Source organism: Epinephelus lanceolatus, chromosome 14 (genome assembly GCF_041903045.1).
Source record: "Epinephelus lanceolatus isolate andai-2023 chromosome 14, ASM4190304v1, whole genome shotgun sequence".
In the NCBI taxonomy this organism is placed as follows: Eukaryota; Metazoa; Chordata; class Actinopteri; order Perciformes; family Serranidae; genus Epinephelus; species Epinephelus lanceolatus.
Genome location: NC_135747.1, coordinates 15,687,406 through 15,702,015, shown reverse-complemented (window position 1 = coordinate 15,702,015; position 14,610 = coordinate 15,687,406). Strand labels below are relative to the sequence as shown.

Genomic DNA, 14,610 nt, shown 5'->3' with positions numbered 1-14,610 from the left:
TTTGTTTTGTCAAGATGTTTAATCTGGCCCAAACCTGATAAAATCCTCAAACTACCAACACCGCAGACTCTAACACATCTCTGCCACTTAAGCATCTGCTGAAGGGAATTGGAAGCAATGAGTGCCTTCATTCTACAATGGTTGTTCAGTGTGATCAATGTCATTATAAACCAAAAGTGGTTCTGCCATGAATAGCTGAAAAATGACATATTCTCAAAGGGTATGCCTATACATTGTATAGACAATGAAAAGTCAGCCGTTGTTTTTCCGTTTTTGAAAGCTATTGGAAAGACTGGAAATAACCTTTAAGAGAAGGAACAATCGAAAGCTGAAGCAATTTTGAATGGCAAGATAAAAACACTTCCTGCAACAATTGTGAGAGACGACAATGCACATACAGGAAAGGAACTAAGAGAATAAAGAGACGTGAAAGTGCTAGGGAAGAGGATAGGGAGAGAAGAGAGAAGAGAGAAGACAAAAGGGATGGCAAAGACAATCTTTGCAGGTTGCACAGTTAAGGAGTGTGTGTGTGTCTGTGTGTAAGTGCACACATGTGCAGTGGGAAAGAAGGAGGGGGTGTGTTCACTTGGAGACAGCGGGGATGGCTTATTAGGAAATCATCCCTCTTAGCCAATGGTTTTTAAGAGAGAGGCAGATGTCATTTGACTGAAAAGTACCACCTCCCACAGCCAGCACATCCCCTTCAGTGTAACGCAGCGCTGTGTGAGAGCACCACTGTCACTGCTCTCTCCTCTCTGCTCTCTGTGTTTCCCTCTCATTGTCCACAGGCACTTTCTCGCCTTCTCTCTGATTTCTCTCCCTCTCTTTATCTGCGCTCGTGGTGCCTCTCCTCTTCTTGCCCCTCCTCTCCCCTTGCTTTCTTACCCTCCTCTTTCTCTTTCTCTCTGAGTCTGTCCCATAGGCAGAGATAGGATCTGTTACAAACAGCAGCAGCCACGCCAACAGCCCAGGTAAGATCCTCTTTATGATTTATTCACTTTGCACAGATGGGCTATAATACTAAATACAAAAAACCTTATTGCTCGCTCTTCAGTGTGCACAAATTTCTCTACCTTTCTAGTTTCTTCTTGCTCTGTTTTGTCATGATGAATTTGAAGTGGAGATCCGATTGTGTGAAGGGGGACAGTGAGCTAAGTTGTTTCATATCTACCGAGGCACTCAAAGGTTGTTTAATAAGTGCTTTTATTGCTGGGAAGCCGTGACAATGACAGCTTCAGGAATCTGGCTTCACGACAGTGTCACTGAGAGGCGTGTTCAGGACTGTTGAGATAAAATCACAGATAGACATCATACAGAAACAGAGGTGAGGAAAGAGAGATACCGTGGCAGAACAAGACAGATAGGCAAATGGGCTGTCGCTGATCAAAGCCGGTGGTAGGAAGTGAGTTAAGAGTTGCGAGAGCATGAGCTCAGGTGTTCGTTCACAGATCAGCAGGTGACGAGTGGACTCTCTATTGATCTGGGGCTGGCGTCCTACCAGAACTAAGCTGAGGCTAAATCCGGAGAAGCTGATGTGAGAGGCTGCCTCTTTGGTACAATTATGGAGTGTTCAGATGGGACTTCATATACAGCAAAGAAATCCTGCTGGGGGAGTCTATCTGTCTGTTTGGTGCAAGAATAAAGGATATAGGACGGCTGCTTTCATCTACAGAACCTCTGTGTGTCTGAACATGGATGTAAGTTTGAATGGATTTTCTGCTACAGGCTAATTGACACAAATTGTAAATCTGTGTGCATGGACCATTAACTCTTCATGTGCTGGAGAAAAAGGATAATTAGATTCAGTCCATTGCTGCGTGATATAAAGGTTAGGTCAAAGTGGAGGTTATACAGTAATGATACTCGAAGTGTTTGTGAAAAGAGTTCCCTTTCAAACTGCAAGCTTTGAAATGAATATCTTAATTTGCATAACTGAAGTAGCAATTTCTTTTTAGTCTCTGTCATTTAGGAGATGTATAAATGAATTTAAGATTGCCCATGAGCAATGTTCAGCCTTTGAAGTTTAAATAAACATTAGTACAATACAATGTTACATCAGAAATTCAACAGTGAAGCACATTAGTGTCACTTGAATCATGTCTTGTGGTGGGTTTGGCCGCTGTTTGCACTGCCTTAGAATGACTTGGAGGAGCCTGGCAAGAGGGCTTTTACTATAATGATTGATGTAGACATTATTGGTTAGTTGAAAGGTGGTCTTCGCTGATAAGTAATCTCTGAAGTTCATCTTTAGCTAATATTTTCTCGGGGACTGATGCCCTATCGCCCGGGTCTGTGGTGTAAGAATATTCATCACACTGATGAATTTAAATGAAATCTGAAAATAGCTCAGAGCAAAGTTGCGTTAGGTCTCATAAGTAATACAGCGGTGTGCTTATATTTCATTCATGACATAGTTTGCAGCTCGCTCTTGGACTGTGGAGAGAAATGAGAGAAATAGCTTTGTAATGTGAAAAGACATTGGTTGTTGAGGTAAGAGAACATTCAGATGCGCTGCAGTGGAAACACTAAAAGCAGGAGCTGAAGCATCATCTGCACTTTAATTGTAAGGATCCGCACTGGAAGTTGTTCATTTCAACCATACTGGCCACAGTCAACAACCAGAGAGCCACAGTGTAGCAGTTTTGGAGCATTGATGCCATTTGGTGGGCAGTGCAACCCACACTGCACATAGTACTGCCAAGGAATCCTTAGTATGGGCTTTCTCACGACACACAACTATAGCAATATTAATCACACATTCTTCAATTTCAGCTACACAGCCACCTGCGTGGAGAGATGTAATACTGTTGTAATGGTGTGCGGTATATATACCAGGCATCTGGATTTACATATAAGACAATGTGTTAATGTTATCTGGATCAAAAAGAAGCTGCCTCAGCTGCTCGTCTGACACTGCCTCTGTCATTAACCCAGCACTCAGCCAGAGACCCAGAAAAATATCCACGTTTTGAGGAAATTAGAGTCAGAGAAATGGGGGAAGCTGGTGCCTTTTCAGTCCGCTGAGGGTTCTGCGCTGACAGCTACACTCCGTCTTTTTTTTTTTTTCCAGTTGGTTGTGAGCTGCCCCAGGTGTGACAGGCAGCCGAAGTAATGGGGGACGTTTGACAGATGCATATTTCCAGCCTTGAATGCTTCATATAAAGAAGATAGACGGCATGGATTCAGGCTGAGCGGGGGACAAACTGTTGGGCTGTGAATCACCTCAATGAGTGTGCCGCCTCTCTGTTCGATTGATCTGTCATGTGACTCGCGCGACCCGTCCAAGTTACTAATTGCATCCCACCCTGATTATTGATTGAAATATGAGGGTGGTATATTGGACTCCTGGAGGGAGGCTGTGTGTTGCACCCACCGTGGCTGGTGGTCAAGTTACAGGCAGCGTGACCCCACAAGTATGAGCAATCGATGATTTGATTTCAGAAAACAAACATTTTAAATGCAAAGCATGACTTCTACATGGATGGTTTATGTGGGTTTGGGTGTGTGTGTGTCTGTGTGTGTGTGCGTGCTTATTATATTTCTCCAGCATCATTGGGGATTTGTACTAATGTTGGAGACTTTATGTGATAATTAATCTTTTATAAGCCTATCAGGGCACATAACCAGGAGTCAAGGCCAAGAGATTACATTACAGTTTGTACAGTAGAGCAGAGTGTTTCTTGGCAAATAGGCTTCATCTGGCAGCCAATCTGTTCAGAGAAGAGACGTGGGGGTTGAACTCTCCTGGTTACTATATATTTGTCCCTTGTGGGCTCCTATATGATTTGAAACCGCTGTATAATCTCACTTTACAGATCCATCCGGTGCTGCTACTTATGAGGCATCCATATGCACCAGCTCATTTAATGAAATTAGTATTTAAGTGATTTGATCATGATGTCGCTCTTCATTTTCATTTATTTTGTTAATGCAGTGTATCAAACACTGAAAATATATGACAAAATCATAGCATTTATCCTAATGCAGACTAAAATTTAAATAGGTCAATAAACCAATTAACTGATCAATCAACCAACCAATCAATCAGTCGATATACAATCAAGACTCAGAGGCTGTTTATACGTTGCCAGCTATTTTCATAAACGGACATTTCACCGTCTCCGTTTTCAAAAACATCTTCGTTTACACTTACCCGTGTATATATACACAAGAGCATGCCAAACCTGTAGGTGGCAGTGTAACGAGAAGCTCAAGCTTTCCATGTATCCATTGTCACCATAGCAACATAGGTCGCACTTTTTACACAGGCGCAAGTTCTGGCGCATACTGTGACGTCGGCTGCCTATAACTCTGTTTATCTCTCTTTATCTCAGTTTACATGCAAACGCGCAACTGGAGTTTTCCAAAATCTCCACTCTGGCCGGAGTTTTTAGAAAGACTCCTTTTCAGAGGAGAAATCTCCGTTTGCGTGTAAACAAAGGGCACAAATGAAGGAAGATGTCTCCGTTTATCAAAATCACTGTGTACATGTAAACAGTCTCTAATAGTCTTAACTTTAAGCTAAATACTAATACCACAATGCTAGCACGATGACAGTGCTAACATGCTGATGAAAAACAGGTATAATGTTTTCCATTTTTTATATCTTAGTTTAACATATTAGTATGCTAACATTTGCTAATAAGAACTAAACATAAAGGGGCCGAGGCTGATGGGAATGTCATCAGTAAGCAAGCATTCATAAACTAACGTGTTGGACATATTCAAACTTTGACCTCATGATGGGGTTTGGGGAAAAATCAGCCAAAGTCATTGAGATACATCGCCTGGAAATCATGAATGTCTGGACAAAATTTTGTGCCAACCCATCTGTTAGACATAGGGATATTTTACTGGATGAGTGGAAATTTTTGGATTTAGGATTACCAAATTCAGTAGGATTGATCAGTAGTGTAGTGGAGGGTATACCCTTCTTCTGGCCTTTTACATAATAACCATCTATCAGCCAAAAACCCATTGGAATATATAGGAGAGTATACCCACTTCTTTTTTGGTAACCTGCCCATCTAGGTAGTAGTACACCCACCTTATCAGTTACCACTACACCACTGGGATTAATCATCTGAGGACTATTAGTCTATACCAAGGGTAGGCAACCTGTGCTCTGGAGCCACACATGGCGCTTTATCCCCTTTCCAGTGGCTCCCTGTAGCTTTGACAAAAAATATGTAGAAATCAATAATGATAGGCCTATAAAAATCCTTACATTCTTCATTTGTAAAAAGGTGAAGCCTCTATACCAAATAAAAATAAAAAAGCATTTTAGTATTTCAACTAAAATGTGCGAAATACGTCTACTGCCTTTCCTTGAAATTTTGTCCTACCTCCATAGGAGTGGCTGCAAAGTTAAAGTACCAAATAATCCTATATAGTGCCCTGCAGAGTAGCCACCTTGTGGTAATAAGAAATTAGTGTTCGTTTAGACTATTAGTATTTAGATTTAACAGGCTGTTTTTCCTTCATTAAAAGCCTCAAATATGTTTTGACTTTTTTCAAAAATGGCTGTTGAAGTAGAGGTTGCCGACCCCTGGTCTATACAAAATTTTGTGGCAATCCATCTAGTAGATGTTGAGATAATTCAGTCTGGACCAAAAACATTTACATCCCTAGAGTCATGCTGCTAGCATGGTTTAAACAAATAAACCAACATTAATTATTATGACTTTCAGTTTGCTGGTAATTGCCATATGAGAGAGATGTGTAGTAAGATAAAAGGTATATTTTAAATTGATGAAAGTATGGCTCCTCGAAAACACTTTATTGTCGATTACTGGTCTGACAATATCCTAAAGGAACACTTCACCCACAAACCGACCATTTGTAAATCTATTAGTCATATCATGTTATCTTGAATTTGTGTAGAAAACTTTGTTTTCCTCTCATGTCTCCATGGAAAATGGCAAACATATTTATTTTTTTATTGATCGGGGACTGCATTTAACAACAGCAGAACTATATGAAAACATCTGCTTAAATTATTAATTTAAGAACATAGAATTGCAACAAAATAAGTGATATATAGTTTCACAAGTCAACCTAACAATTTGCCTTCAAATACTCAGTAAAAACTAAACAAAAATTATCTCTCATTTCTTTAGTTTGTGAACAACAACAGTACCTCAGAGTGAAATTTAGATTCTGTATACAATATTAATAGTTCAACAAAATAAAATCTACCACAAATTACACATTTAAACAGCTCCAGTGATCTATATATATGTAAATCAACATGCAATTTTCTTCTCTTTTAGTAAAATCCTAAATGATTAAGTTGTTGTTTTTTTTCACCTGGACCTTTATGCTCTGCCATTTCTCCTCTTATCATCACACTGTAACCTGGGACAGACTTTTATGCTACCATAACTATTGCACATTCACATTTTTTTTAAAAATTTTATATATTAATCTTTATAAATCCCCGAGGGGAAATTCAATTTTTCACTCTGTCAATTACACACAGGTCCGAACACACACATGCACAAACTGGACCTATACATGCACTAAGTGGAGAGATGTCAGAGTGGGCTGCCCATGACAGGCGCTCCAAGCGGTTGGGGGGTTCTGTGCCTTGCTCAGGGGCACCTCGGCAGTGCCCAGGAGGTGTACTGGCACCTCTCCAGCCACCAGTTCATGTTGTCGAGTCGTTAGCATCATGTAGGTTTTGATTACCAAAGGTTTATGACAAAATCATTTGACTCCTTTACTTTATGTGCATGGTGAGAGACGATTGGAGAGACGCTGTGCTGTTGCCAGAGGAGCCGCTGAATGAGTTCCCTCTGAGCAGTAACTAGCTAAAAGAGTCTGAGAAGTCCGTTGCTGTTCATAAAACATTCAGTACACTCAGGCCTAAAGACGCCACAGTTGTTCTTAGCTACTGAAGCTGCTCCTCTTTTTTAAACCACCGCAGAGTCAGTAATATTTCTGCTTTTAGCCACGCTTGTTGTTGCCATTGGTAACAGTATGATGTCAATATATAACATGTCAAAATATTGTTAGTATAACGTTATGAATTTTTCATATGATATTAAAATTATTCTGGTATTATTATGAACAGGATGATGTGGCACACCCCTAAATCCAAGTCTCATTTATCCAGTCATATGAGCAGTATTCCAAACACATTAATTTTTGCTAAAGAAAAACCGTAGTATTGGAGTTTGGCTTTGAAGAGAACTTAGGTAAGTTTTACTTTCACTTCATTTTAACATGTGTATATGACTGGATAAATGAAACTTGGATTATACTACATGAGTTGTGTGAGAGTTTGTAAGCAGATGTTTTGATATAGTTTTGCTGTTGATAAACATGGTCCCCGGTCAGTCAATAAATCAATATGTTTGCCGTTTCCATTGGTGGCATGCGCAAAAAATAGGGATGCACCAATCCGATATCTGGATCGAATATCGGCCCTGATATCATCAAAATAGATGGATCAGGTATCGGAAAATGCAGCCTATACCTAAGGCGATCCTTTCCCTTTAAATCTATTGTGACACGAGCTACGTCATACGTCATGGAGCGAAGGAGACAGTCTGCTGTGTGGATGTATTTCACACTATTTCAACTGCTGTTGCACAATTGTTTATTTTTGTTAAAAATATATAGTTCATCATCTTGTTTCTATTTATCTTAGGAAAGAACTGTGTAGTCACCAATGCCTGATGCCTCTAGTCTTTTCTGTTCTACATGTAAAGGTATATAGCTTTTTAGGTCAACCATGGTATCGGATTGGTATTGGGTATCGGCTGATACTCAAAGCCACAGCATCAGGATCGGTATTGAAACTGAAAACGCTGGATCAGTGCGTCTCTAGAAAAAAAACAGTTTTCTTTGCAATTTCAAGGTCACGTGGCAAAACTAACTGATATACAAAGAGTTACTTTGTCAGTGAAATATTCCTGTAAAGTAAAAAACACCTAAAATAAATTCAGCATAACATGGGGTGGCAGTAGCTCAGTCTATAGGGACCTGGGTTGGGAACCGGAGGGTCGCCTGCTCGAGTCCCCGTCCGGACCAAATATGGAGCGTGGAGCAAGGCACCGAACCCCCCAATCGCTCGGGGTGCCTGACCAAGGGCAGCCCCCTCACTCTGACATCTCTCCACTTTGTGCATGTATAGGTGCATGTGTGTGTCTTTCGGACCTGTGTGTAATTGACAAGCAAGAGTGAAAACATTGAATTAATAAAGTAAATAAACTTAAAACCCTCCAAAATGTTGATTATGAATTTTCAGACTTAGAAAAAAAACTGAACAGTAAGTACACAAAAAAATGTGAGACCTTTCCAGTCCCACATGTCACTTAGAGATACAGCTTTTCAGTCCCTTTTTTACCAGTGATTTTACATTGTGACTTTAGGGATAATAGCAGTCCAAGCCACATGGCTGTGTTATTACCACGATCAAAAGCACTTTGAGTGATCACAGCTTGCCTAAGTGCAATTCTGCATTGTGTAGGCATATGTGATCTTTAAATGCCCTAATGGTATTTCAAATAAATAGGGCTAATCAGAGACATTTTTATAAATTAACTATATGGCTCATTTAAACATTTCTCTGCACTTTCATAATCAGTGATGCAGTTTCTTTGTCTTGAGAGCAGCAGTGCTTCCTCACTTTAAAAGGCAAAAAGAATCCACTTCCACTAAGTTACGGACAATAAGTGATCTGAATACAGTACAATAAGTCATGAACCTTCCGCAGGCGTTCTGTGTTGCAAACAAAACATGACACAGCCGTTTTCTTTTCTTTATGTGAGAGCTCTACCTGTTACAAAAAAATGAACAGGGGACAGATGGTTTAGTGCAAACATATTCAGCACAAAAGGCTCTCTGAATTATAGTATATTTCTGTCCTGATATGATGCAATGAAAGGGCAGAGCACGTAGGAAGCTATTTGTCAATGACATCCTTCTGCTAATAGGATTAGATGCATCTGAAAAGCACTCAAAAGAGCCGTTTGCAGTTAATATGCATATCACTGCGATGATATTTAATAACACAGAGCGCACAAACAGGCTTTGGACACTTACATTGTTAAATCACATTTCTCATGAGGAAAATTGATTATTGGCCATATTGTTCCGCAGTGTAAAATAGGCCTAATATAACTTACCAGATTATGAATGCAAAACCTCAGTCTTGTAGTCAATCTATCGATCAGTCTGTGTTCCAGCATTGTAATAGTCTCTCAGTATTGACACATACTGTATTGTAAGGTGACAGTTGTATGCAAAATCACATGAGCCAGTCAAATTCACGGTGAAAGCAATGAACTGTGTTCCACTGTTAACCGTTTCATTGGAAAAAATCTTCCCTTGTATAAAACAGTAACCCTCTAAAATGTGTTTTGTTATTTAAATAATTCACTTGGATTTTAATTTACTTATGTTTGATATGTTTGACCGATGAAACACTATATTTAGAAAATACAACCTGCTTTCCTTTGATGTTTCCTTAATACCTTGAGGAGAGGAGTGTCAGTGTGGATCTGTTGCGACATTGTCTTCATTTCCAGCATGAACAAAGTACTGAGATACACATGCAGTTTTAAACCAACAGGAGCACGTTAGAGGTGTGGTGCATCTATACAATGATGCTGAACGGTGATTTTTCTCCCCCCTTTTACTCGACATGGCTTTACTTGAAGCGTTTGCTGACGCACGCAGTCATTTTAATCTGCTGGCTGCCACTTATTTATTTTGAGGTTATTTCAATTCATTCATGGAAAAATTCACTCACATTCACCCTCCTCCTTTACAGCTGTACTCCTGTGATTATCCAGGATGTATTTTAGTACCAAGTCTGAACATGGCCTGCAGAGCAATACTCTACCTAAAAGTGTTTGCAGTATCAATTACTCAGTCCCTGCAGACTTAAGAGCTGGCCTAAAAAAACTCCAGTAAAGGTTGTGTGCAGCCCTTGCTTATTTATGCAGAACTAAGGCTGTGGTTAGCTTGAATTCTTGCTGATTATAATTGATTGCTTTAGTGACAAGTTTAGCAAAATGCACTCCCTCTTGTTCTTTCATAGAAATGACTGTTATTAGCTGGTAATTTCAGTTCAAAGATTAAAACCTGACATTTTCTAAAAATTCCAAAGAAAAAACTTACATTTATTCCTGGGACCAGACATGGTGGAACAAGGGATAGTCAGGTATCAACCAGGCAGCAACCTCTGGGGCTGAAAACTAAGACATGCAGAAGTACCAAAAACCACAGTTTCGTAATTGGCCACTTGAGGCTGGCTCCAAAAGCGAACCAATTACGTTAACACACATGTTAAAAGTGTCAAACTTTACAACAGAAATAAACACGTTTACAGCCCGGTACGAGAAACGTTTTTGATAGCTATAGCTAATTTCCCCCTTCGTGACAAATGCGCGGGGGATACATTTTTATATAACTCTCCCATGTACATTTTATCAAGGCTTATGTGCATAATTAAGTGCATGTCCACTTTGACTGACTTCCCAGTCATATCCACCCCTCACTCCTCGACAGCTCCAGCCTGTCGGCCAAATATGGTCACTTATGGCTCCAAAAAACCAAGATAGCGACGTCCAAAATGCTGAGCTTGATGCTTCAAAACGGGAGTCCACAAACCAATGGGTGACCTTACAGTTGCTGCATCCATCATTTTATACAGTGTATGGTATCAGCCCCACAGAGAGAATATCCTCACATCACATGGGGATCTTCTAGTGTAACATATCCTACGCATAGAATATGAATAATAATTGCAAATGTTAATATGCACCACATTCATTTACATGCGCTGGGATTAGCTGTTGAATTTGTGCTTTTCTTTCTTGAGTGACAACTCTTGACTGCCATATCTTTTTGCCCTTGAGGTATTGAAATTCCAGTGGATGTTAAAGTTTACCATATAGATTACAGGGAAACACCGGAAAAACAATGGCATGTTTGTGGACTAGGACTTATTTCAGGGTGAACCTCTAGTATCCTCATATGGAAACGTTTCTGTGTGTGTGTGTGTGTGTGTGTGTGTGTGTGTGCGTGTGCGTGTGTGTGTGTGTGTGTTTTTATGTGTGCGCGTGTGCTCATCAAGTGATTAACCATGATAGGTGCATCCAGGGATTCCTTGATCTCATTACCTCTGCTGACACAGGGCAGTAAAGCATCAGATCGACATCACATGAAGGTCAGATCACACAAGGTGGACCTTTAGTGATGCTCACTGTAATGAAGTACATCTTTTTTATGGGTTCCATGTGTTTCATTTATTCATTTGAATTCATTAGTTAGTCCAAGTAAAAGCAGTAAATATTTCACTTAACAAACCTCTTTGGATGATGACTGTTGTTCTGTCACTTACCGCTGACTGCTTTATTTTTTAAGGTAATGGGGTCGAATGAAGGAAGCTTGGTTAAGGCAAACTAGTGTCACCTTCTTTTCACTGCGGCTTAAAAATATCAGAATGCACTTAAATAAAGGAATCCTCCTCAGAGGAAACCTCTTGTAGAGAGCATTACCCTTGACATAGTTAGTGGCAATGATTTCATGCCGCCATCCCTCTTCACATCAGTCAGATAGAGGGCAGAATCTGGAAGCTATAATTTGGGCAGAAGAATCATTATGCTCAGCTGGGCTATTGCTGCTTCACATTGCTGCTCAGAACACAAACACCTTTTTTTTCCCAGAGTCTATTGAATTTGCTGACCCCCAACACCCCAACAGTTTTCAATTACATTAGCCTCCACCCCCCCACTCCACTTGGAATACAAATGTAGGAGCTTGAGCATGGCTTATCTCAAGGGTCTTGGTCAAATAACCGGCTTATTTGTCTGTAGCTCTTTCCAACTGACCACACAGGTTATTCTTTGGGTGTTATGCAGTTGTCAGGCAGCTGAAGGAAGCTGTCACAAAACCCGGTCAGCCTCCTGCCGGCCCACTGGTCTTTAGCTTAGATCTCCATCACCCCTATTAACTTTGGATCACTGGCTATATTCACTAAATCTTTCTTTCATGTAATAGAATTAGCACAGCAATAGGCTTCCTCCTTGATGGTCAAACTCGTCCTTTTTTCCCTCCCATACAGACACCCTGTCTCACTTGACATTATCGTTTTTGTTATTCTCCTGCTGTCTTTGAGGTGTCACCAGTAATTACATCTAATGAGAGAGGAAAAGAGTTGTTCACCTGAAGAGAACACATGACCTCTGGTGAAAACATGCTGTTCCTGCTATCGCTCTAATGGAAATGTGCTGCTGCACTCAGTTGGATTTGATCTGATGCCACTTTGATATTCAGGGGTGAGCACAGGTTTTGAATCAAACACCCTTTTGTGTCGTATGGATTCAGAAAGAGAAGATATTTTACATGAGAGGATGTCACAAGTAATGACTGGCAAGTGGAAGATGTATACCTTACCACTTAGTAATGCAGACTTAGACGGGAGAGGTGAAGCCCGGAGTGATCCCATCGGAGCTGCTTAAGAGGAAAGTACTTTTTCCACTTTTTTCTCCTTTTAATGCCACTGTTGCATCTTGTCTGATTCGCCGTGATAAGTAGCTGCCTCCAAGTGGAAATTACAAATAAGATTGGAATATGTAATATGCGAATCTTGATGGCTCCAATATTGCGCACCTGGTGTTGGGGCCAAAGATGATTCCCCTTGGAAGGCACGTCACTGTCTATCACATCCAGCATCTAGACATTTACACACATCCTCACTGCTAGTGAGTCAAAACAACAGCTCACATGAAATGGTAGGACACAGAGCAGCTGAGACAGGGGTAGTATAAACATATTTTATTATTTAAAGATTTTGGTATGAATGGTTGACTTTTGTACTGACATGATGCTGATAATGCCGGTCTTCACTGTTTCTGATAACAGTTATTTTATATATGTCTGGTTGATACTGCAGCTGTATGCCAATTTTTCATGCAGGCAGCAGCCCTGTCTCCTAGAAGTTTTCAAGTAATTTGAAAGTGAATACATTTTAAGGGCATTTTAAAACTGCAGATAATTCACACTAAATGTTTGCGTACGTACAAATGAGGTAATGTTTGTACACCCAAAAAAATTCTGCTTTTATAAAACTATGCGTATGCCTGACAGTGTGCAGTTTTCTAATATAAATCTGAAATCAACTTAGAATTGTCTGTACATGGATCAGCCTCATGTCCTACCCTCTACATGCCCACATTCATTTTCAGTAACCACTTATCCTGTTAGGGGTCGAGGGGAGGCTGGGGTCTATCCCAACTGACATTGGGAGAGAGGCAGGGTACACTCTGGACAGGTCGCCAGGCTATCACAAGGCTGACACATAGAGACAGACAACCATTCACACTCACATTCACACCTACAGGCAATTTAGATTCACTCATTAACCTAGCCTGCATGTCTTTGGACTGTGAGAGGAAGCTGGAGTACCCCCCACCCTGGGGTCGCCCACATTTAACCATAAATGGTCAATGCAAATCACCTCATGAATGTTGATGCATAGACATGAGCTGGCTGATAAAGGATTCTTTATTGTGGCAACATCCAAGAGGAAGACCAAGAAAAAAAAATTCTGACACAGAAATTGAGGTGCTTGAGGGTGAGGTGGAGGTTAGAAAGCACATATTGTTTGGTGGCCAGTGGGGTCACAAACAAAAGAAAAGGCAGTGTGTGGCAACACGTTGCTGCTGTGTTTAATGTAGTGAGTTCAAACAGGAGAGTACCAGTCAGATCAAAAAGTGGAGGCAAAAAACAAACAATCAAAAAAATAGAATTGCCCCCCATCATCTTTGCTAATTTACACAGTCCCTGTGTGAAGGTGGTGAAGATGTGCTGAGTGAGGTGAGTGGAGAAGCAGAATGTGTGAGTGGCAGCACCACAGTGTCTCCAGTGGGGTTTAAGCACCTTACAGTACAGTTGTGCTCGCTGCAGCAATTTTATAGGGCTGGGTATCGATTCAGATTTTCCAGATCAATTCAATTTTCAAGGACTCAGTTCGATTCAATTCACGATTCCATTCGATTCGATTTAATTCAGTTCAATATCGATTCAGTCAAGTATATTTCAATTATGATACAAAATTTATTTACTTGGATATTAAGATATTTTCTGAGAACTAACGAAGTATATTTAACAAGGAACCCTCTGACCTGGTGCATTACTATTAAAAATACTGTTTACATTAAGAGTTGACCCCAAAGCAGTACATTAGTCATCATGTACTTTTATATATCATTACCTGACCAACACATACAAAATAAATATTTTAAATTAAATCTAATCACAAGGCAGACAATTTAAATAAAGTGGCTACAAAAAAATGTAAACAAAGAACATCCACAAGTTTGTTGCCTTTTGTGCAATACACTACAGTGGTTGTGATGCACACATTGACTGTATCAGAAGAGAAACAATATACGTAGGTGAACCCTGCAGCAAAGTGAACCCTCTATCTCAGAGAGGATCTTTGCCTCCCAGTTTGTTCCTGGCAGCAGAGCAGAGTGAATGGTCTTTCTTCTCAGAGGATCTTTGTCCCATGAGAGCAGGCACTAACAGCTTCGTGTCCGCAGTGTAAACAACGTTCGCTGGCGATTTGACGGTCACTAGAAGTACATTATG

General features: G+C 40.4%; 1 protein-coding gene across 1 annotated transcript in view; it reads left to right on the top strand.

Moving 5' to 3' along the window:
- Positions 1 to 729: 729 nt before the first annotated feature.
- Positions 730 to 14,610, top strand: part of thsd7ba (thrombospondin, type I, domain containing 7Ba) — a 243,155-nt gene continuing 229,274 nt past the window's right edge. Inside the window, exon 1 of the mRNA XM_078174396.1 lies at positions 730 to 971. The gene's annotated coding sequence lies outside the window, so the exon portion shown is untranslated. The remainder of the gene's footprint in view (positions 972 to 14,610) is intronic.